The sequence below is a fragment of the Pseudorca crassidens genome, chromosome 5 (assembly GCF_039906515.1).
Source record: "Pseudorca crassidens isolate mPseCra1 chromosome 5, mPseCra1.hap1, whole genome shotgun sequence".
In the NCBI taxonomy this organism is placed as follows: domain Eukaryota; kingdom Metazoa; phylum Chordata; class Mammalia; order Artiodactyla; family Delphinidae; genus Pseudorca; species Pseudorca crassidens.
Genome location: NC_090300.1, coordinates 18,399,813 through 18,425,809, shown reverse-complemented (window position 1 = coordinate 18,425,809; position 25,997 = coordinate 18,399,813). Strand labels below are relative to the sequence as shown.

Here is a 25,997-nt window from a genome sequence, read left to right as displayed (position 1 = left end):
TCTAACTTTAGCCATGTAACTATTTTATGTCAATGTCATAAAGTAAGCAAGCTTCCATTTGAATAAATAATATTTCTAGTCGTTAAAGTCAGATGGCATTATATAGGGAGTAAAAAGGAAGTTATCTCACAAAAACATTTTTAACCAGAGTATTGAGGTGTTTTGTACAACAATTGAGTCTCTGAACTCATTTTTTAAATTAATTAATTAATTAACATCTTTATTGGGGTATAATTGCTTTACAATGGTGTGTTAGTTTCTGCTTTATAACAAAGTAAATCAGCTATACATATACATATATCCCCATATCTCCTTCCTCTTGTGTCTCCCTCCCACCTCGTTGGTTTCACAAGATGAGTGGTTTAGCAAAGAAGTAACAGACAGCAATAGTTCTGGTCAAGCATTTCCCAGGATGCTTTGGGGGTAGTATTCCTCCTCAGCTCAGCATCATGACCTGAGGGCTGTCTTTCCACACACAGTGCTGGAGTCTGAAGGAAAGCAGCGAAAGGGAAAGGAGAACATTCATTTGGTAATGGTCTAAGTACACGGAAGTGGCAACAGAACTCTGAACATTCCTTTCATTTTAGAGGTAACTGAAGCTACATTTTGAACCTGAATCTGTTCAAGGGAAAAGTAATTGTATTAGTCATTGCCAGCCATAACCTTCAATAAACAGTGGGTCCTTCACTTATCTTGACATATTGTTTGATTTCCCCTTCACTCAGCCACCTGTGACAGCTAACTCAGCACTCTGGCTCTTCCTACTGATAGTAATAGACCTTGCAGCGTAGTGTGATTAAGGCGGCTCTGGGTTACCTTTCCACATGGTATTTAACCCTGGAGTTTTAGTGGGGTTGGACAATACGTATCACATTGTTCAAATGCAATGAGTGGAAATAAATAACGGCTGTCACAATACCACCTGAGGCTTGGGGACATTCCTTCTGTCATTACCATCATCTCTGGGTTTATTATTAAATATATTTTTGAAAAGGGACAGGACACCTAACCACCATGCTGCCCTTGTCTCTACGATATGACAGAAGGGGCAAGAGTGTTAGTACATTTCCAAAGGTTGGTGGTGGAATTGCAGCCAGCAGGGAGCTAGGAGAGAAATCTGAATTTGATTCCAAACTGTGCTACTGCTGTCTGTGTAAACTTGGGCAAAAATTCTTATACTTTCTCTGGGTATCTGTTTCCACATCTGTAAAATAAGGGGACTTGACTGGATTATTTTTAGGTCCTTTCAAGTTCTAAAATTGAATGATACAATTTTTAAATAGTTCAGGTTAACTTTATCTTAATTTTCTTTTCTGCCTACTTCACAATAATCAATATTGAATTGATGCTTGGGTTCTCCATGCTTTCTCTTTCCCTGCTGTGATGACATGGAGGCCCTTGTCAATATGAAGAAGATATAAGATGCAAGCAGCCTGGAATGTTAGGCCAACTGAAGGATCATGGCTGCCCTGGAGGGCTGTGAGAACCTATAGTAAGTTTTGTATGTGTAAGAAGTAAAGTTTGTTGTGTAAGTCACTGTGTTTTGGGGGTTGATTGTTATTGGATGGTAACTCAGCTCATCCTGATACGGTTAGGTATAGAGTTGCCCCAACAGTTAGTAAGTGGTAGAGCCAGTTTTTAAAATTGTAGCCTGGCTTTGCATTCTTAATCACAACACACACACATTTTCTAATTGCCCCCTCTTAGCACCTCATGATTGGGAACACTTCCAAGGAATGTTGACAATTATAAAGTTTTGTTTCTGTTTTTCTTTCTCAGAAAGCATGTTTGAAATATCTCATTTTTCAAAGTTGTAGTTTATAAACAACCTTTTACCAAACTTTATGTTTTATAATATATATAATATATATATACATACATAGTGTATATATATAATAAATATGTATATTATACATGAGTTTTTTGAAAGTTGTAAGCCTTCCCCCCTTCCCCTTAGCCATAATCTCATTTTCTTTGCAATATCCTCCTGAGCTAAAAAAAAAAAAAAAAAAAAAGAATCACCCTAAATGCCTTTCAAGTAACCAGGGTAACATTTAGGAGTCTGGGGAGAAAGATTTCTAAGAAGCCCCTTTGTGCCTTAGATTTACTCAGTTCTTGTGAATTAGCCTTGCTCCTCTTGTCTCATTTATGATAAATCTTTAAATCTTCAATTATTGAAAATCCTGTCTGCAAATTACTTAATAATGCAAATTTAAATTGATTTAAATTGACATTATGATTACACCAGAACAGGTTAAGTGAAGATGTTATTTATTGTCCCACTGCTGCTTTGAAACATATAGCATTAGAGACTATAAAACAACCTAGAGAGAATTTCATGGAAAAAATTTTGTTAGGCTTTTAGTTTACGAAGTCCTTGATGTGACTGTACCTTTGCAAAGAACTGCAGGCAACTCATTTTTCTAAAAGTCTACATTATATCTGAAAATCCTCAAAAAGTAGGAAACAGCATAAAAAATTCTGGCTGAATATGGTTAAATAACATCCTTAGCAATGCAGAGCTTTGGCAATAAAAAAGTAACCACAGAATCAGATGGAAACATTTAGTCTTGTATTATGAAAATTAAAAAAAAAGGCATCACAGATAAACTTAATCATGAAGATATAACATTTCTTTGTTTCTAAAAATATAGGATGTAACCAAAACATTTTAAAGGACTGGCCCAGGTTAAGACTCTTACTAACTTATCATCAAAGCTCAAGCGAAAGATATCATAAATTATCCAATGCATATGCATACATATACATAATATGTAAAGTCTAGAATTTATGAATATAAATATATAATACACATATAAATTTATAACGTATGTGAATATATATATGTAAAATACAGATTGTATTAAACATATGCATACTCTGCTTTAGCTGATAGTTTCCAAAAAGAGTCACTAGCAATTTGGTGTCATAGGAGAGCCCAAATGCTGTGATTTATTTTCTTCTTTTTCAAAGTCTCATCAGAAATGTACAATATTTAAAACTGTCTAATAACTTTGAATAAGGACACAATTTAAGTTGGTGCCAAGTAAGAGAGACTAACTTCATATATATATGAATGTGTATATATGTTAATGTAGAACAGTTACAGAGAGAAATAGGTTTACTGTTAATGGTCACTCTTTTTATTCATTCTGGGCAAAGATCTTGACCATGGTAGTTCTGAAGGTCCACCTAGTCATATAATAAAGATTATATCTGGAGGAGAGTTTTAATATAGAGTGGTGGGAAGCATTGAGTGGACTGAGAATGACTGAATCCATTCCATAGAATAAAAATATAAATAATATATAGTTATTCTAACCATAATCATACAGTGTAAACTTTCATTCATTCAACATTCGAGTGTCTAAAGTTCAGACAATGTGCATTAACGGTAAACAGAACATTAGAGTTCCTGCCCTTATGAAGCTCATGGTCTAGTTATTTTTCATACTATCTTCTTCCCTAAATTCCTCTCTGAAAATAATCTCTCATCCCAAGGGAGTCCACACAATAAATATTTAATGCTTAGGATGAGAATGTCCTTACGCACAACAAATTGACCAAGTCTTAAATTAGTAATGAAGTAATACAGGAGGGCCCCTGTACCTTATTTTTTGGGCTACAAGGTTTCAAAGAAATTATTTCAACATCTCAGTATCTTGAGGATAGAATAATATCCTCAGCTCAGTACTATGACTATAAGTGATATACGAAGCAGTTCTGATATTATTTTTTAGTTTCTTTGCACTGGGGAGCTGGTGAAATCTCTTAAGTAGCTATGAGAGCAGTTCTTGATTCTGGTCCAGATTTCTCTTCATCCCGCACGGCCCATGTTATGCTGATCCTTAATTTTTATGTGACCATCCCCCCTCCCAGCCCCACCACCACCTCCACGTTGTTCGCGAGCCATACCAGTGCGTGCTGGGACCTTGCTGCCTTTTAAATAAAGCCTTCCTTAGTATTTCTGAAACTTCTCAGTCTCTACATCTATAAAGGCTCAAGGTTCACTTTAAGTACCAAAACTTCATCAACCATGTTGTCAAAGATGATTGCTCTTTCCAGTCCTTTGCAAAATGAATGCCACTCATTGTCGTAGGAGTGGCTTCTCTCTCAGTGCTATGGCTTTGCTTTCTAATCTGAGCACTCTGTCCTGTAGGAGTATCATTGTCTTGCGTTGAGGTGATATCTGGGGCATAGTAATGGGCAACATGTTTTCTCTCATGTCTTTTGGCAGGAAGAGTAATTTCCTTATTAAGGTCCCAGTTTACTTCACTAAGTAAAAACAATGACTTTGAAAGATTTCTTGGTTTATTTTAGGGTCTGGCAAACTATGGTTTGTTTTTGTAAATAAAGTTTTATTGGAACATAGTCACACCCATTTGTTTAAGTCTGTTTGTGGTTGCTTTCAAGCTACAACAACAGAGGTGAACCCTGAGTAGTTGTGACAGAGACTGTGCCAAAAATATTTACTATCTGGCACTTTACAGAAAAAAATATGTTGATTCTTGGTTTATCCAAAACAGGAAAATTTCAGTGCAAAGTAACTCCCAATTGATAGAATGTTTGGGTCATTTGTGAGATTTAGACAAACCCACATCTTATGTGTTCTAACATATATAATAATATATAGTATATTATATAATTATATATTATATTTATATATAAATTATATAATTAATAACAATAACAAAAATAATAGCAACAGCTAACACAATTTTAGTTCTTATAATGTGTTGGACATTCTTCTAATAAAGTTAACTACATGTATTAACTAATTAACTAATACAATACTAAGATGTGAGTATTAGTTTTAATCGCACTTTCCAAACAAAGGAACTGAGGCACAGAGAGTAAATAACCCGCCTAAAATTCCACTGTCTGTAAACGAAGACGTTAGGCTTTATTCAGGTTATTCAGAGACACACCCCTCACTTATAGAGGCAAAATTGTGTGTGGTTTATTTTTCTTTCCTATTCTCTAGATTTCTTGCCTTTGCAAACATTCTGTGAGCTTTAATAAATCAGAGAGATTGCTGGGGAAGACAACTTCCTGAGGCAATACAAATTTCTGAAGTCCTAACTCAGTAAGAGAATGATACAGACGGCCGCCTGTTCTTTCTTTTCATTTAGTATCATTGAGCTCCAAGGGTTTTAAAGAAATTATCTCAGTAGTTCTTACTTCCCTAAGAAGTGAAGTTTTATCCAAACTCTACAGGCGAGAAGCTAGAGGATACAAGCAAAATCACTTGTTGAAGATGATGCTGTAATTCAGTGACTGAGGTGGAAATTAAATTCACCTTCCTCCTTTTTCTCATTCGTGTCTACTCACAGGGGCAGCAGTGTCTCAGGGTTATGTAGTGAGAAATACCGCAGGTTTTGGGTGTATTTGAAATGAAAAGGTTATGTATTTATGAAGTATTTTTAAAATCTCGCATGAAAGAGAGACACGGTAAGGGCTTAGAAATAGTAGTCCTGCAGAGGTGAAAAGTGTTATTGATCCTCTGGTCACTGTGGTAGAGAAGCCGGACTCGACAACCAGAATGATTGCTAACTCTCAACAGGCTTGCTTTGAATCCTTCAGCAAGCCACTTCATCTCACCTATGGTTTTGTTCCTCTGTCTTCATAGACAGGAAAATAATACCTGTCCTGAAGAATTTGAAAAGCTCAGACGAAAAGCATCATAAAAGGTTAGAATAAATAATGATGAGTTTCTAGTATACTTATCTCTGAAACTGGCAGTTCCCTTTGAAGTGAAAGACTACACTAGCACCAGCTCAGGGTTCTCTGGTAGATGACAATAAAGGGGAAGCAGTTGTGATGGAGCATTTATCTCCTTCCTTTCCTTCCATGTCTGATGCATATCAGAACCATAAAGTCACCAAGCAATCGTGCTATTTCTAAATTTGATGCTCAAATTAATAAAATGTGCAATGAAGAGAGGATAGAGAAAAGGAGGGATGGCAGGGATAGGGGGCAGAGAGAGAGAGAGAATGAGAACGAATGAATATATAGTAGACTGGAGGTATCTGGGCTGATACATTATGGTACTCGTGGCGACAGGCATTGGAGTTGGAGGGAATACGGCTGGCCTAGCAAGGTTCAGGGTAAGAGATAAAGACAAACTGATAGACACAGATTCTATATTTTAAAATTTAAAATTGACTTGTTCCAGAAAGGACTGGAGGTGAGAGCCAGTAAGTCAGACCTGAAAATGGGTTAAATGTAACTGTAAAGCTATGGCAAAAAACCCCACCTAAAACTACAGAAGAAAACGTTGCTCTTCCTGTACAGAAGTGATGACAATGAGCAGTTTCATGTGTGCACAAAAAAGGAATCTATACACACATGTAATCATACTTACATTTTGTTTATGGATGAAATCATTTTGAAATCACTTCATACCAGCACTTCTTTATTATTTACAGAGATGTTTTATATTTGGCTATATAAATGAACTGTAATTTATTTAATTAGTTCCTTATGAAAGAATGTGTAAGGTTTTTTCCCTCTTGTTTTGCTCTAAAAAAATAATGTTGAGTGAACATCATTGTACACATATCAAGGCACCTTTTTGTAAGTACATACACAAGGTAAATTCTTAAAGTTGAAATTGCTGGGCCAAAGTTGCTTTAATTTTGACATATTTGTCTATGTGCCTACCAAAAATGTGCACCAATAATGGTACCATAAACCCAAATATACTAAGACTGCCTGCTTCTCCCACATTCTCACCAGTACTGAGCGATATGAAAGCTTTAAATTTTTTTGCTCCATCTGCTAGGTTAAAAAATATTGATTTATAAGTGTCTTTTGGTGTGAAAGAAATAACAACTTCATATGTTCAGATATTTGTTATGAATTTGTCAATTATATTACGATTTTGCTGATGATTAATTTTTTAGGAAATTATTTTATTCAGGCTATTGCAATTGGGAGAGCATTTATTAATGAGAAATAACTCAAAGAAAAGGAAGGGGCCTTGTTTGTACTGAGGGAAGTAACAGAGGAATTATTGATAAGGATGGAGGTGGGTTTTATTTGGGGAAATGCCAGAATATGGTGGGTCTTTGGATTTAGCCATTTCCCAGAGCATAAAGGGTGGGAATCTCTCAACCATTACTGGTTTCTGGGAGCAAAGGGTTCAGCTAAAGTTCAACATTGTCATTCTCCCATTTTGTTCAAAACAAATTTTGTCGCTGAACAACTTAGAGGTAATTGAAGACTTCATGAGTGGGGAGAAGCAGGGTCTAAGAAATAATCTCTCCAGGGTACTTGTTAATCTTTTTATGGCTTATTTTTAAAAGGAGTTTTTCTTTTAAGGCAAACTGATTGACAGTTTCCTTTGTGTCACACAAAATACTTCACATCAAAAGTGTAAAATAAATTACGTCATTTTAAAATACTAGTATGGAATCACTTTTGCATTTAAAATTTTCCTGTTAAATATATTTTGGTACAAGGATTTAGAAAAGAATTTTGCTTGATTTTTATTTCCCAAGTAGGTATCCAGTTGCTCCAACGTAACTTTATATAGTCTATCTTTTCCCAACTGATTTGCTATGACACCTTTAAGATACAGTTATAATCATTTCCTATATGAATTGTGTCTATTTTCGAATCTATATTTTGTTATACAGATTATTCTCTGTTGATTACTATCCCATAAAATAATATATATTTTTATAAATTCCATAACATGCATACAGAAAGGTGTGCAAATGATAAACACACAAATTAATAAATTCTCTCAAAGTGAGCTCACCTGTGTTACAGCACCTAGATGAGGAAACACATGACCAGGATGTCAGAAGCCCCCAAGTGTCCCTTCCAGTTACCACTGAACCACCCTCCAACAACACACCCCAAGTGTAACTAGGGTCTGACTTCTAATTTATAATTGTAGACTAATTTTCCTTGGAAAGATAAAGTATGTGCTGCTGTGAGTCTAGCTTCCTTTGTTCAATGTCATGTTTGTGAGATTCATCCATGTTTTTTAATATAGTGGTTCTTTTTCTTTAGTATATAGAATTCCAGATTTATGAATAACCTACAATTTATGTGTCAATTCTATCATAGATGGACATTTGTGTTGTTGTCAGTTTGGGGCTATTACAAACAAACACTTGTAGATTTTATCCTACTTGCAAGCTTGTAAGTTAACTTGCTGCAGTTTCGTGGCAAAATAAGGGGATTCCTGGTTCAGAAGCAAAGGACTTTATTATTCACAACAACAGCAGTAGAGTATCAGTATTTTCTTGTGCCAGTTTCCCAAGCCCAAATTCCCACAGGGTCATATGCAGAGAGCCAGGTGACACCTGCACACACAATGGAGGTTGTGTCAGGAGAGAAACCCTGAACTAGCTTAGGAACACAAACAGTTTATCATGGGCAGTAAGTATGCCTGTCCTTCACTCTGCAGGAAGACACTATCCCTTTCTTCCAAGGCTGTAAGCAAGTCTGCCTTTTATTTTGTATACAGACATCACTAAAAAGAAAATATAAAAAGACAGTCAGTGTCTCTGCTTGCAAGACATACAGAGATGCAAGATATGCATGGATAATTATCTCCCAATAGAAACAGGACAAGTATGTCCACGATTACCATTGCTATTTAACATATTACTGGGGGTCCTAGCCAATGCTATGAGGAAAAAATACAAACAAGAGATTGGACTGGGTGGAAGTTCAGAAAGAAAATTATTATGTGCAGATGATATAATCATAAACCTAGGAAGCAAAAGAACTCACAGAAAAATGATTACAACTAAAAAGAGAATTCAATTGTTGGGCAAAGGATTCATTTTTAAAAATCAATAGGAGCAACAACCAACTAGAAAGTTTAATAAGCTGGAGAGGGTGTGGAGAAAAGGGAACCCTCTTGCACTGTTGGTGGGAATGTAAATTGATACAGCCACTATGGAGAACAGTATGGAGGTTCCTTAAAAAACTACAAATAGAACTACCATACGACCCAGCAATCCCACTACTGGGCACATACCCTGAGAAAACCATAATTCAAAAAGAGTCATGTACCACAACGTTCATTGCAGCTCTATTTACAATAGCCAGGACATGGAAGCAACCTAAGTGTCCATTGACAGACGAATGGATAAAGAAGATGTGGCACATGTATACAATGGAATATTACTCAGCCATTAAAAGAAATGAAATTGAGTTATTTGTAGTGAGGTGGATGGAACTAGAGACTGTCATACAGAGTGAAGTAAGTCAGAAAGAGAAAAACAAATACCGTATGCTAACATATATATATGGAATCTAAAAAAAAAAATGCTTCTGAAGAACCTAGGGTCAGGACAGGAATAAAGACTCAGCCGTAGAGAATGGACTTGAGGATACAGGGAGGGGGAAGGGTAAGCTGGGACGAAGTGAGAGAGTGGCATGGACATATATTCACTACCAAATGTAAAACAGATAGCTAGTGGGAAGCAGCCACATAGCACAGGGAGATCAGCTCAGTGCTTTGTGACCACCTAGAGGGGTGGGATAGGGAGGGTGGGAAGGAGAGGTAAGAGGGAGGAGATATGGGGATATATGTATATGTATAGCTGACTCACTTTGTTATAAAGCAGAAACTAATACACCATTGTAAAGCAATTACACTCCAATAAAGATGTTAAAAAAAGAAAGTGTAATTAAATATATATTTTCATAATTTAAATCCTTGAAGCAGTAAAAATCATGAAATGCCTGAGAAATTAATTTAACCATGGACACTCAAGCCCTATTTAGAGAAAACTTGAAAACCTGAATAAAAGATCATAGAAGGGCTTCCCTGGTGGCGCAGTGGTTGAGAGTCCGCCTGCCGATGCAGGGGCCACGGGTTCGTGCCCTGGTCCGGGAGGATCCCACATGCTGTGGAGCGGCTGGGCCCGTGAGCCATGGCCGCTGAGCCTGCGCGTCCGGAGCCTGTGCTCCGCAATGGGAGAGGCCACAGCAGTGAGAGGCCCGCATACCATAAAAAAAAAAAAAAAAAAAAAAAAAGATCATAGAAGATGATCTAAATAAAGGAGAGATATTCCATGATTCTGTATAAAACATTTAGTATTAAAATGACATAAATGCTTCCTAAATTTATCTATGTATTCAATATAATCCCAATTAAATTCTAGTTGAGTTTCTTGAAAAACTCAATAAACTTAAATTTATTTGCAAGGATAGAGGTCAATGAAGAGCTTAGTCAGTGTCATAAAAAAGGAGTAATTCATACAATGATGCCATTGTTCTAAAGGTAGTGTGATTAGTACAAAAACACATTAACTTTGTCCCAGCTTGGCATGGACATATATATACACTACCAAACGTAAAACAGATAGCTAGTGGGAAACAGCCACATAGCACAGGGAGATCAGCTCGGTGCTTTGTGACCACCTAGAGGGGTGGGATAGGGAGGGTGGGAGGGAGATGCAAGAGGGGAGAGATATGGGGATATATGTATATGTATAGCTGATTCACTTTGTTATAAAGCAGAAACTGACACACCATTGTAAAGCAGTTATACTCTAATAAAGATGTTTTTTAAAAAAAAACACATAAACTACCAATGCAACAGAACAGAGTTCAGAGACTGGCCTATATATTTATATAACAACTTATATCACAAGTGTGGTCCCCTGAAGGATCATCACCTAACTCTATGGAGAAAAATAAAAATTGATCCTGATCTTATATATGTATAGGTGATCTTAGATGGATCAAAGACCTAAATATAAAAGGTAAACTATTAAGTTCTTCTGAAGCCAGGGAAGTGAAGGTCTTCTTAATTAACACTGAAAACATACAAATCATAAGGCATAAATATTGATGTAGCTTTTTACATCAAAATTAAGAATTTCTGCTAAAAAAACAAATACCAGGAACAAGGTTTCTGGAGTGGTAACAAAAGGAAAGAATATTTTTGCAATAGTTGAAAACCGAGAAAAACAAAAGATGATCAAAATCAATTAAAAGGAATCGCTCCATCTCTAACTGGCTTATTTCACTTAGCATAATGTCCTTAAGGTTCATCCATATTGTCCCATATTACAGAATACATGCAATATACGAAACTTCTAGCCCTTTAGATTCTCCCTCTCACTCTGTCTGTCTCTCTCTCTCTACTTCTCTCTCTGTCTCTTTCTCTCTCTTTTCGTTTTTCATGTAGCGCTTCCAAACACAGAATTCCCTTTTAGGAACTTGTGGAAATATGAATGACATAGAGGCAACATATAACTAGAAGTTTTTGTTTTCTCAGAAGGATTACAGAAAAGGTCTCTTTATCTTTTATTACACCCCAGCACCCTTAAATGATGATGCGCCTCAGTATTTTTCTGTACATAGCTCTTAATTTTTTTCTTTGTAAAGTGATTTACAGGTTACTAAGCAATTTCACCTACATTGTGATCTTTTTTACTCTTAATACAGTATAGCTGATTTAACAAATAGTTACAAGTGTTCACTATCATTTGCCTTTTGCATATGAAAACAGACCTTCAACATTTGCAGTAGCTGTACTTCAAAAATTTCAGTGTGTACACGACAATAATTTACTACATACAGCATATATTGTAATTTTCCCCATAGAATTTTTTTCTGGTTAGTATCTCTCTTTGGGAAGCTTACGATTCTCTGCATTTTAATCACCATCATGAGCAGCTGACTCTCCTTCAGAGGAGATTTTTAATAAAGAACAATTTTTTATGATGGCAAGTAGGTAACAACAAAACTGTTGTAGAGTTTGAGATGCTGTGTGTTCAGCTAGCTTTACTCACTAGCTTAATGTCTCACTCCTACACAAAAGACTCATAATGTACAAACTGGGCAAAACTATTGATAAATTGATAAGTGGCATGAACCTTCTGGATTGCTTAGAAATACTCAATGTGATAAATGTTGCATTGAGAATGACAAGCTCCAGCTATATGTCAAAGCAAGAACTGAATTACAGTTGCTGGGAACTACTTTCATGTTTGAAGTGTTTATCTGAAGTCGATGTTGACAGGAACATGGTATTTTGTGGGGCTTTAGAGATCTTGATAACAAGAAAATATTCCTTATGGAGTTAGCAGAGCAAAGAACTGGTTTCTACCTTAGCTCTGTGGTTCTGATGCTATGCCTTTTATGGCCCCAATAGTAGTTGGGCTGTGAGTAATTTCTGAAGGAAACTCTGGAGGTTTGCTTGTGCTTTGGAGGTATGGCTTGAGTGCTTTAGAATTTAATGAAGTATTTCTCTGAAGCTATCAAGAGCCCTAGTATGGTGAACTTTTCTGCCAACTGAGACTTCATTTAACAATAATCAGAGATAGCACATTGGGGGCACAGTAGGTTTTGAGGTAAAAATCTCAAATAACTGATGTCTTTTTGCAAAGAGTTAGATTGATTGCCTAGAGGCTCCGAACCTTTGTGAACCAAGTAAATAGATAAATCAGTTTCCACCATTTAAACCTGTTTGACACAAATCCCTAGGTGTGATATGTGCAATTTGCATCGAAACATAAGAGTCACAGAATTGTGACTCACTCTTCTTACCTACCCACTTCAGAGTTAGTGGTTCAGTTTTGTTTGTTTGTTTTGTTTTGCTTTATTTTGTTTTGTTTTTGTAAGCCTAAAGAGCAACTGTAACTCAGATGAAGGGTACATCTGTTTAAGTTTACTAATAAATTGTTCAAAACTAAATAGGTATTGTAGTATTTTCAAGCTATTTTTTAAAAAGACTCTTTAGAGATGTTACGATTTTCATAGCACATTGTTACAAAGTTGTGATGGGTGACTCAAAGTTAAAAATAAATTTGGTCTAGTGCATTAAGCTCTATTTTTTGCTAATTATCCTAAGCTGGGTGTCAGTCCATATCATTACAAGTGAAAGTCTAAAACACAGAATAAATTTTAAGAGTAGACAGTATTATTGCACACAGAAAGGAGATATAGAGTCCTTGCAATAGCTCCATGAATTAAAAAGAAAGTATATTATTTTTCCTTGGAAGAGCTTAAATTTTCAGTCTGCTGTTAGAATCAAAGAACTACAGAACTGCAAAGGACCTTCTGGATCATTAGTCAATGCCTTATTTTGGAGAGGAGAAAACTGAGGCTTAGAGAGACTTGGTAGGCTAGGTGACTCATGCAAGGTGAGGAGCTTGCTAATGGCAGAGCTGGCCCAGATTCCAAGTCTATCAAGTCTTAAATCATGCTTTAATTTCTTTGGCAGAATTTCTGACATTATAAAATTGCCCTATTCTTCTGCTAGGCTAATGAAAACTGCTTCAGAATGATTTTCTGGTTGTCTAAGTCTTTTTATTTTCCCCCTCCGCTCCAAATGTCAGTCCCAACCTCATTTCCCTGCCTCTGCCCCTCCCAGAATCTCTGATAGGTCCTTCTGCAGGCCCAGACCTACCTGATTTCCTGGCTAGAGCTAAATGAGGTAGGATGTGTAGTGCAGTTCTCTTTATCTTCTACCTTCACCTTGGGACACTTTGGCTTAAATCATCATCCCGAAACTGGTTATTTCCACTTGGAAGATACCATATGAGATCTTATCTTCTACACAGAGTAAAACTTAATGAATGAAATGAATAATCCATCATGAGTTCATTTATTCAGTGAATATTTATTAATTACCATAGGCTAGGCATTGTGCTAGAAAGTGGGAATACAAAGGTGAGTAAGCCATGGCACCTGTCTGCAAGGATTTGGCAGTCTAGTTACAGGAGTTATAATGTTGTATGTGTCTCCTGGAGACACAAGTGAGGCTCGCCTGGTGCAAATTACTTCCCTTGTACTAGGAAGCCCTTGAATTGCCTTTTGATTTATACACCAAATGTTCCATGCTAACTTAAAAAAAATTTATTTCATAAAATTTACATGGCACTTACCATGTGCCAGGCACTGTTCCAAGAACTTTACGATTATTAATGCTTTAAATCCTCAGTCAGTCCTAACAGGTAGGTTCTATTGTTATTCCCACTTAAATCTGGAAGCCCCAGATTTTCTCTTAAACCTTCCCCTTTTCCTTGGTGAGTATCAGCACTATCCACTCAGCTCCCCAATCAGAACCAGCAGTCTACACATATGGGAAGATCCCATATGCTGCGAAGCAGCTGGGCCCGTGAGCCATGGCCGCTGAGCCTGCGCGTCCGAGCCTGTGCTCCATAACGGGAGAGGCCACAACAGTGAGAGGCCCACGTACCACAAAAAAACAAAACAAAACAAAACAAAAACAAAAACAAACTATAATTCAAAAAGATACATGTAACCCAATGTTCATAGAGCACTGTTTACAATAGCCAAGACATGGAAACAACCTAAATGTTCAACAACAGATGAATGGATAAAGAAGATGTGGTACATATATACAATGGAATACTACTCAGCCATAAAAAAGAATGAAATAATGCCATTTGCAGCAACGTGGATGAAACTAGAGACTATCATACTAAGTGAAGAAAGTCAGAAAGAGAAAGACAAATACCATATGATATCACTTATATGTGGAATCTGAAATATGACACAAATGGACCTATCTATGAAACAGAAACAGGATCACAGACATAGAGAAGAGACTGGTGGTTGCCAATGGGATGGGGGAGGGGAGAGGGCTGGAGTGGGACGTTGAGGCTAGCAGATGTAAGCTATTATATATAGAATGGATAAACAACAAGTTCCTACTGTATATCACAGAGAACTATATTCAATATCCTACAATAAACCATAATGGAAAAGAATATAAAAAAAAAGAATGTATATATATATATGTATAACTGAATCACTTTGTTGTACAGCAGTAATTAACATGACATTGTAAATCAACTATACTTCAGTTAAAATATATATATATATATATATATATATATATATATATATATATATATATATATATATATATATATATATATATATATATATAAATCCTGATGTCTAGGTTACAGTCTGGCCCAATGAAACCAGAATCTCTGGGGTGGGAATTTTCTTTTTCTAAGCTCCCCAGGCAATTCTCCAATGCAGCTAATTTTGAGAATCAACCGCTGCAAGTGCTTTTCAAACTGTGGCATGCATCGGAATTGCCTGGAGGGCTTATTAAACGTAGATTGCTGGGCTCCATATCCAGAGTTTATCTGGAAGGTCTGGAGCGAGGCCCAAGAATTTACATTTCTTAAAAGTTCCCAGGGGATGCTGCTGCTGCTGTTCCAGGTACTCTGCTTTAAGAACCACTAACTGCTTTTCTTACTCCATTTCCCTCTTTCTGCTCATTCACAAAGTCTCCTGAATCCTACCTTCTAAATATCCTCACGTACAACTTTCCCGTCCATTCACCTGTCTTTGTCCTAATTTTCCCCTCTTGAAATATCTTTCTTCCGGTGTTCTTGTTTCCAGCCTCAGCCATTCCAATCCATTTCCACTACTGCCAAAGTAATCCTTCTAAAAATATGTGTATTATGTGACCATGACTCTACGAATTTGAAATATTAATTTGGAGTATGTAATCTAATGACTCTCGTTTACAGTCAACTGTGTTTCTACTACTTATTTCATATTCTACTCAACTTTCCTTACTCTTGGACCCTGAGAAAATCTTAGCACCTCTTTTCCATCTTGCATAGCATTGAGTTTTTGCCTCTGTCATGGCATTCGTTATAGCATACAGTCATTCTTTAGACAGAGGTCTTCTCTTCTTCACTGGGCACTAAAGGAGGGGATGGTATGGTATCTTACTCATCATTGTATACGAAGGATTTCGAACAGTTCTTGGAGAAAGGAAGAATCATAAATATCTGCTGAGTTACTGGGTTGCATCTTTCAAATAAGTTACCCCAAGCTCCTCCTATATCTTTTGAACAGTATTTTTAGTGAGGGCTTAACTAAAAGGAAATTTATATATTTAATCATTACCAATGTAATTATCACTTTAGTGCTGTTTTCTGATACAGGCTGCCTTCTGAAAGAAATTAAGGGCTTTTGAAATCTTAGCCATGTAAAAAATTCAGCATTTTTTCCAGAACAGAATATTTTAAGCCATTATATGAACAAAATTTAAAATACTATGTTTTGGTTTTCTTCATTGTAGTCAGACACTTTTATATGTGTATGGCAGAGTAAATTGTGGTCTTTCAAAAATGTATTTATGATTTTAGGCATATCATTCAAAAACTTATCCTATAACTTTGATGGTGACATTTTACTCAGTTTATATAAATTGTGAGATATTGATACATTCTCAAATTGACATTAGAAGATAATAATGTATATTTTAAAGAACTCTACTTGAAACTAAATATTAATTATTGTGTGATCTGACTAAAATTAATCACCGTAACATATACTCTAAATCTTTTCATAAAAATTTAGTTTGGATTTAGGATGTAACTTAAATGTTACTGGTATTACCCTATCAGTACTGAATCCTTAGTTTATATAAAGCCAAGTACCAGGCTTAAAGCAGAAGTTTCCTGTTTTCTCCATATGGTGGATTATTTTTTTTTTGCTACCCAGCCTCTGTTCTTTTACCTGTGGTGAAACATACCAATTTTCCCTTTTGTTTTGGGTAATTACTTCTCCTCTATTTTGTGCAGTGATGATGCTTGTGGCATAATCTCAATTTACCCCATATCCAGGAAGATTCTACTTTGTCTTTTCAACAGCACTCACTTTGGATGCTACAATGATCAAACATATAATAATAGTAACCATTATTTATTGGACAACTTTGATTTGCAAGACAATGGCTAGGAACTTTTTGTGTGTTATCTGTGACTTCATATCAAAACTGTAAGGCAGGGGTTATAGCAATGTTCTTTCCTTTTGATAACTTTTAACATGTTTAGAATTGTGATCCTAACCACAAAAATTCATCCAAATAGGATGTCATCAAGGTCAATAGGTTTTTCTTAATTTTATGGAAATTTTTATATGTTAAAAGTAGAGAAAATAAAATAAGGAATCCCCATTATCCACCTTCAACAAACTCATGGTCAAATTTCTTTGATCTATGTTCCACCAGTTCTTTCCAGATTATTTTGAAAGAAATTCCAAATATCATGTCTTTCCATCTGTAAATACTTTAGTATGTATATCTCAAAGATAAATATTGCTCTTTTAAACATAACCTTAATACCATTATCATGCCTAAAAATATTTGCAAAAAGTCCTATCACATCGAGTTTATAGACTGGAGTTATGTTTTTCCACTTGCCCAATTTTCTCTCTCTCTCTCCCCCAGCCCCACCAAATCTGTTTCTCTCCCCTTTTCTTCCTTTTTTAGCAGATTGTTTAATCAGGATCCAAATAAGATTAGGTTAGCGTTTAGATTAGTTGCTGTCTCTTAAGTATCTCTCCAACTATAGGTTCTCCTTCAATCTTTTTCTTTTCTTGAAATTTGTTTGTTGAAGAAATGCATTGTTTTTCCATTCTGGATTTGGTAGATCAGACTGCTTCCTATGCTGTCAATTTGTAAGTTTCCTCTGTCCTCTGTGAACTGGAAGTTAGATTTAGAGGTTTGATAAGACTCAGGTTCACTTTTTTTTTTTTTTGAAAAATACTGCATAGTTGATGTATACTTCCATCAGGAGACATATAATGTCTGGTTGCCTCCCTTTTTGTGATGTCGCGAGCCACTGATGATCATTCCCCAGATCCATTAATGCATTAGAGGCTAAGAAATTCTGTCAACTCATTTTCATTTGTTAGCTCCCTCATCAACTATTGAGTTATCCTGAGGTACAGTATGTTTTAACAGCATAACAGATTTTTTATTCTTTTCCTTTGTTACCAGTTTTCAAAATAATGATTGAAACCCTAAGATCCTCCTAAGGTGACCAATTATTATTATCTTTAAAATATTATTATGAATTTATGGGTATACATTTTTAAATTATTTTCTATTAGTTGCAGTTTTCTTTATTGATACTCAAGTCTTCTTAACTTTGGCTAGTGAGAGCTTCTTAAAGTTGGTCCTTAAGTCCTTTTGACACAACTCCAGTAGCTGATAGTTTCCTAGCATATTGGTATGGCAAGATATAATATTCTAGACTCACCTTGTATGTTTTCACCCTGGGTCTGGCAATGAATTGTTTTTTAGTAAAGGAAAGTTTTATTGTCAGCTTGAAGTGACTAAGGAAAGTTATTTAATAGATCATCCTGCCATACAAGTGCTCAAAGAACATTGGATGAAGGTAGAACTGAAGGCTCTCTTTTAAACCAACATTTGCCAAAGTCAGCTATTGAGGGAATGATAGTATCTCCTGGTTGTTTTCTTTGGACTGATTTGACACCTTTAAGGGCTCCATTCACATCCATGGATAAGACCATGGACAACTGAAAAAACTGTCCACGGTTCTACCTACTGGGTCTTTATCAGGCTCATCTTCTTATCTGGCTTCTTCATATATTTACCTCTATTTACAGACCTAGTGCCTTGTAACCATTTTCATCTCTGTGCTTCGTCCCTTTGGGATTGATTGTCTGTGAGGATAGTTTATATGGCTCTTGAGCTGCCCTCCTCCATGGAAGCTTGCCTCCACTTCTGCCTAGGATCCTTCCTGCACAAGGTAGGCTTGGCCCTATCTTACTCCTCATTTAAGCTCATCTCCCAGAACCCCAGTCTAGATAGACTTCTGTTCTCTCTTATTCTTACAGAGGAGTTTGAACTTTTGTCAACACTATGAAATAATAGGCAGTACACCTGAAAAGATGATTATCACATGATTTTGCTAGTTTTTGTGTGTGTGTGAGAAAGGAAAAATTAAAAACTAAAAACTAAAAACTAAAACTAAAAACTAAAAAAGATAAAAACCTGGACTAAAAACCTTTAATTGGGTATTTTTAAAGAGTAATTTTTAACATAGAAAAAAGAAGGAAATACCCTAAATTTAAAAACCTCTGATTTATTTACCACTTTTAAAGAAGAGGTGCTGCATGTGACTAAATCTACTGTTCAGAGTTTGCACTGTATTCCACTGTTTGTTTACTGTACACAAGGATGGACAAAAAATTTATCACTGCCTCACTTCAGATGCATCTGTGGAATCATTTCCTAAGTATGGCTGACCCTTGAACAACATGGGTTTGAACTGTGTGGGTCTACTTATATGCAGATTTTTTTCAATAAATATATCGGAAAAAATTCTGGAGACTTGTGACAGTTTGAAAATACTCTCAGATAAACCGTGTAGCCTTGAAATGCTGAAAAAATTAAGAAAAAGATATGATATGAACGCATGAAATCTATGTAGATACTATTCTACCATTTATCACCATAAAATATACACAACTCTATTATAAAATGTTAAAATTTATCAGAACTTATGCACACAGACCGTAAATGTAAACAAACATAAAGATTCAGTATTAAATCGTAGCTGCATAAAACTGTAGTACACACTGTCCTACTGTAATAATTCTGTAGCCACCTCCTGTTGCTATTGCAGAGAGCACAAGTGTTGCAAGTATTTGCTTAAAACACTTTGTGATGCTAATCGTCTCCACATGAGTTCACCTCTCCAGGAAATTTCATATTGCAGTGAACTCTCGAGGTTCTTGTGTATTTTTCATTGTGTTTAGTACAATACCATAACTTTAAATAACACCATGGTACCCATACGAAGTGCCTCTAGTGATGCTGGGAGTGCTCCCAAGAAGCAAAGTCATGACATGACAAGAAAAAAAGTTCAGTTGTTTAATAGGTACTGCAGATTGAGGTCTGAAATGGTGGTTGCCCACCATTCCAAGATAAACAAATCCAGCATAAGGACACGTTTAAAAAAAAAAAAAAGGAAATTCATGAAACTGTCACTGCAGCTAGGACAGCAGGCATGAAAACGTTGCACTTTTCATGAAATACCTTTTTACCTCTTATTGAAAATGCAGCTTTTATGTGGGTGCAGGATTGCTATAAGAAAATCATACCTGTAGACTCTAATATAATTCAAGAGAAAGTGAAGTCATTATATGATAACTTAAAAGAAAAGGAAGGTGAAGGATCTAAAACTGGAGAATTTAATGCAAGCAAAGGATGGTTTGATAATTTTAGAAAGTGGTTTGGCTTTAAAAATGTCAAGATAACAGAAGCAGCAGCTTCTGCTGACCAAGAGGCAGCAGACGAGTTCCCAGACACAATTAAGAAAACTATTGAGGAGAAAGGATACCTGCCTGAACAGGTTTTTAATGCAGACAAAAGTGTCTTATTCTGGGAAAAAAAGTCACAAAATGCATTTATTATTAAGGAAGAGAAGCTAGCACCAGGCTTTAAGGCAGGAAGGGGTAGGCTAACTCTACTGACCTATGCAAATGCAGTCGGGCTTATGATCAGGACTACCTTCATCTATAAAGCTGCAAACTCCTGAGCCTGGAAGGAAAAAGACAAATACCAGCTGCCAGTCTTTTGATTTTACAAGAAGGCCTGAACAACAAGATCCATTTTTCTGGATTTATTCTATCAATGCTTTGTCTCTGAAGTCAGGGAGTACCGTATCAGTAAGGGACTGTGTTTTAAAGTTCTTTCAATATTGAACAATGCCCCTGGCCACCCAGAACCCCATGAGTTCAAGACAAAAGGCATCAAAGTGGTCTACTTGTCCCCAAACACAACATCTCTAAATTCAGCCTGTAGATCAGGGGGTCATAAGGACCTTTAAGGCTCATTACACATGGTACACTATGGAAGGGATTGTCAATGCAATGGAAGAGAACCTCAACAGAGAGAACAACATAAAAGTCTGGAAAGATTACACCACTGAAGATGCCGCTGTTGTAATAGAAAAAGCCATGAAAGCCATTAAGCCTAAAACAATAAATTCCTGCTGGAGAAAATTATGTCCATATGTTGTGCATGACTTCACAGGATTTATGACAGAGCCAATCAAGGAAATCATGAAAAAGATTATGGATATGGTTAAAAAAAAAAAAAGATGAGGGTGAAAGGTTTCAAGATATGGCTCTTGGAGAAATTCAAGAGCTAATAGACACCACACCAGAGAAATGAACAGAAGACCACTTGATGGAGATGAGTGCTTCTGAACCAGTGCCAGATGATAAGAAAAATGTAGAAGAAGCAGTGCCAGAAAAAAAATTGATGTTAGACAATCTGGCAGAAGGGTTTTGATTGTTCAAGACTCCTTTTGACTTCTTTTATGACAGGGACCCTTCTATGATATGGGCATTGAAACCAAAGGAAATGGTGGAAGAAGAATTGGTACCATATAGCAACATTTTTAGAGAAATGAAAAAGCAAAAATTCAGGTGGAAATTATGATGTATTTCCATAAAGTTACACTGAGTGTACCTGACTCTTCTGCCTTCCCTTCCACTTCCTCTCCGTCTTCTGCTTCTGCTACCCTGGAGGCAGTAAAACCAACCCCTCCGCTTCCTCTTCTCCCTCAGTCTATTCAATGTGAAGGCAACAAGGATGAAGACCTTTATGATGATTCACTTCCCCTTAATGCACACTAAATAATCATCATGCTGTATAGTTCATAAACTGATGTGTTTGTGTGTGAGTGTGAAAATGTAATAACTACATGGCAAGAACTGTATGAGATGTTTATGTGTCATTATCATCATGCCTAAGTATTCATTGTGTAGAACACCGTGTGCAAGATTTGTATTGAGGTGGACAATCTATCCTTACATAGGCATACGGTGAGTGCTATTTAGTATACACTTAATAATGTGTAGGTTTCCTTACTGTTTTATAATTTGCTTTCAAAGAATTACATTACTGTACAGTATGCCCCTCTCTCTCATAATTGGAGAAACTACGTATTAGCCTATCATCAGTGGTAAGTGGTTTTTTTAAAAAAATGTAACAATCTTTCCAATATTGTGTTATGAATATGACTGTAATATTATACGCCATAACATTTTTATAACAGTTCATCCATTAGTGTGTAAGCTAGGCTACCATGAGGCAATCGTATCAGTTATACTACGCTACCATAAAGCCATCATACTGCTGCTTCTTCATTATCAAGGCATGAATTGTTTTACCTGAAAATATGAATACCTTTATCACACCATCTTTTCATTTCTAATGTCTAGTGTTAGTAATACATCTAACATCTATAGTGCTTTGTATTCTATAAGACAATATTGATGTAGGTACTGACAGACAAGATATCTTGTAAACAGGTGACAAATTTATGGTATCCATAATTACAGTACAGTGCTGTAAATGTATGTATTTTCTCTTCCTCATGATTTTCTTAATAACATTTCTTTTCTCTAGCTTACTTTATTGTAAGAATACAGTATATAATACATATAACACACAAAATATGCGTTAATTGAAGATTCATATTATCGGTAAGGCTTCCAGTCAACAGTAGGCTATTAGCAGTTAAGTTTTTTGGGAGTCAAAAGTCATGTGCAAATTTTCAACTGTGCTGGGGTTAGTGCCCCTTACCCCTGCATTATTCAAGGGTCAACTGTATATTATTCTTCATTTATTGTGGATTCCATATCTCTTAAGTGAGCTTGGTTGCCTAAAAACATTAAGAAGCCACATGATAATGATATAGTCAGCTGTATAAGACATCTCAAATTTGTGATTAATTCTCTGTAATGGAATTTATAAGCAATAAGGTAAATTTACAAAGAAATGGTAGAAGAATCTGAGAAGAGATCTTGAGAAAAGGAACGATATCATAGCTAAGAAGACTCACAAATCATGGAATTGTCCTGTCAATGCTTCACATTCTAAAGGTAGATTCAACAACAACAACATCAATCATGTAATGATTATTTATTATCTGTCAGTCACTATTAACTGCCCTACTTACTTACTGTATTTAATTTTCACAGAGGCCCAGAAGTTAGTAGGTACTCTCCCATTGCAGGTAAGAATAAAGTCTCAGAGAGATTAATTACTATGTGCTGAATCACTTAACTAATTAGTAGTGGAACAGAAATTAAAAATCACATCTCTTTGAGTGGAAGGTTCATGGTCTTTCCATTAACACTACACGACCTGGAAATTGCCTTAAGAGGGTAAAAATGTACTTATTTTTTTTTTCTAGTAAGACTAAATTTATTCAATACCCTAGTAAAAGTTTTGATTATAAGTATCCAACAGTATAAAAAGTACAAAACAGATTTGTAGATTTCTAATATATTAATACAAAGTGCATGACTACATACAGTACATCCTACAGGCAAAGAGAGGTGGAAGGGGAAAAAGAAGACTGTGGTTGAGGTCTAGTAATAAATAAATACAGAAGTAGAGATGATCCATATTATAGTATATTCTACCACCAATACTGCAGCCAAAATGTACAAAAAAAAAAAAAGAGAAAAAAATACCATTTCAGAATAACTCAGGAGGAAGATGATAATGGCTGGGATTCTTGTAATACACCTCAAAGTCTGTGGGAGAGTTGACCCAACTCACTATGTAGTCTGTGCATATGGTGGCTTGTAGTTTTTTCCAAAGGAAGAAATATAAAATTTTAAGTTTAGATTAAGAACTATAAGGTACCCATAAAAATTGGCTCACTTCTTCTTGTTATTTATACTATCCAATCTTTAAAATCCAGTTTTAAAAATAAGCACTGAGTCATGTTATTACAAGGTAGGCAAATGATCCTCCCGCATTATGAACAGTCTGAACTGGTGATATACTCTTCCTGAACTTTTAGAAAAGAGGCAATAGATAGTACTTTGGTTTGGGTTCAAGTAAAAGGCTTTTAATGAAGGTTTTACAATTGAAGAGCTCCACATTTAGGATGTATCATCTAACACCTCAATGTTCAGAAAGCCTGACTAAAAGAAACCAAACCAAAACCAACCCACTCAGCATTAACACACACCTCTTTTCTTTTAGTAGAATTTTACTTTAATATAGAATGAAAAACAAAAACCAAAAACCCAAAACCCAAAACCCTAATAGGTTAAAACAAGTCAAACAACAATTCTACACAGATAAAACCTTCACAAAGGTCAACCGAAGTAATCCAGAGCTAAAACTGAATTGTGCAGATTTTCATTGAAGTCACCAGTCATGTAACATAAACAAATTATTTACACACTTGCAAGCCCTCTAAGAAATGTGCCTCAAGAAGCATTAACCTTTGTTTTTTTCATGTGCCATCCTGAAGACTTGCACATTTTATTTTTCAGATAATTTAACATTTTAATAGAGTGCATTCTCTACCAAGGGGTAATGCTTTGGTACTATTCATATAGGATTGCCTATCCTAAAGATTTGACATTTCCCCAAGAGGAACTTTGATTCTGCTTTAGAAGTTTCATATAAATTAAAAACTTTATCAAATATCAATATGGAGGGAGGTGACACAGGATGCAACATATACAGTCAAGTTACCTCTGTATATTTAGAAATTACTCCTTCAAGATATTTGCACTAGAGAGCTTAGTCCGTCCCGCTTAATATTCAGTAGTACAGGTTTGAATCATCAGAACCTTGGCAACACCGTAATATTTCAAAGTTATTAACAACTACCTCTAGGGGCAAGTCTGTGTTTACTGAGTTATAACAAATTTATTATAACGAAGGAAAACAAGTGTAGCCAGCCATCTTAAAAAATGCCCCAACCACTGCTTCTCAATATAGAAAGATTAAAACTACATACGTTTATCATACAACAAATCCCATCTCTGTCCCCTGAAATTCCCCTAATTTCATTCATTAGAAGGGGATTTTTTAAAAAAGCCTTAAAGAGCACTTTACAGCAGCATTCAGCTTTCCTATGAAATACTCAGCATCTTAAATATTATGTACACTTCTTTTTTTCCTTTTAGTAAGCTAGATACTGGCCTCAGACTTTGTGGAACTGGAGGGAAAACAACCCACTCAAAACTATTCTAGAAATCATCTTTTGGCAGAATAACAGGTATCCAAGTTAAAAATAGGAGGGTCATTTTGTTGGTGTTTTCCAAAATTTAACTCATTTTTTGTTCCCCTTCTACATCAGCCTCAGTCACCACTCCTGAGTGGAGATGGGCAGAGGCTCTGGCCCCTGAGCCTCCGGCTTCTCAGCAGCTGCTTTCTCATTACTGCAGCAAGGCTTGAATAGATGTGTGTCGATGAGGACTTCCCCAAAACGGCCTTTATAGATAATGCCACAGCATATTTTCTGTCTTTTCCAGTATGTGAGATCTAAAAAGGAAAACACTGGCGTTCTGTTAGAGCCAGAAGCCATCTCTGTATCTGAGCCATCATCTGATGTTACTATAACAAGGAGATTGAGCTGGAGAGGCACTTGAGGTGGTACTGTGAGCATCAGAATTGTGACGTTTAAATTCCTTCTGCAGTTTACTGATCTGGTTGCTTTTTATCCTGTTTCCAGATAGAGTTTTCACTTTCTTTGGTTTCAGGGTAGTCTTTAGACTGGGTCCTGCCCTTGCATGTACCACATGATTCCAGTTTTTTTTTTTGATCCTGCTGGCAATTTCTTCCATCTTTTCACAAGCAGGACACAGGCATTACAGATGTCTCCTGAACGAGTCTCATGTAACCCAAAACAGCTCTGGAAGTCCTTTTCATAGCGTTTACTGTCAGTGAATCGGGAACTGGAGGATTTAGCTCTGCAAATACAGCAGCCCTCTATACTTCGGTACATCTTTGGCTTGTGAAAACCAAACATCTTTTCTTCTGGGCAATAGTCTGCCAAAAGCAGACGTTCCACGCGCAATAACATTCCCGAGGTGCGGAGCGCACGCCAAGCCAAGCCCACCTCCCAACCGCTCCCTCCTCCTCAACTGCCTTCAAAATGTACTTATTTTAAATTAACTAACCCCATCTCCTTTTCCTTTTTACTTTATGGTGCATTAAAATAAAATCTAGACTCACAGACTTAGAGAATGAACTTATGGTTACCGGGGAAGAAGGGTGGGAGGGGGAAGGATAGTTAGGGAGTTTGGGATCGACATCTAGACACTACTATATTTAAAATGGATAACCAAAAAGGACCTACTGTATAGCACAGGGAACTCTGCTCAATATTACGTAACAACCTAAATGGGAAAAGAATTTGAAAAAGAATAGATACATGTAT

At 36.1% G+C, this 25,997-nt stretch overlaps 1 pseudogene; it reads right to left on the bottom strand.

Annotated features, from left to right (window-relative positions):
* Positions 1-23,467: 23,467 nt before the first annotated feature.
* On the bottom strand, positions 23,468-25,702 carry LOC137224372 (SIN3-HDAC complex-associated factor pseudogene; annotated as a pseudogene).
* Positions 25,703-25,997: the final 295 nt, after the last annotated feature.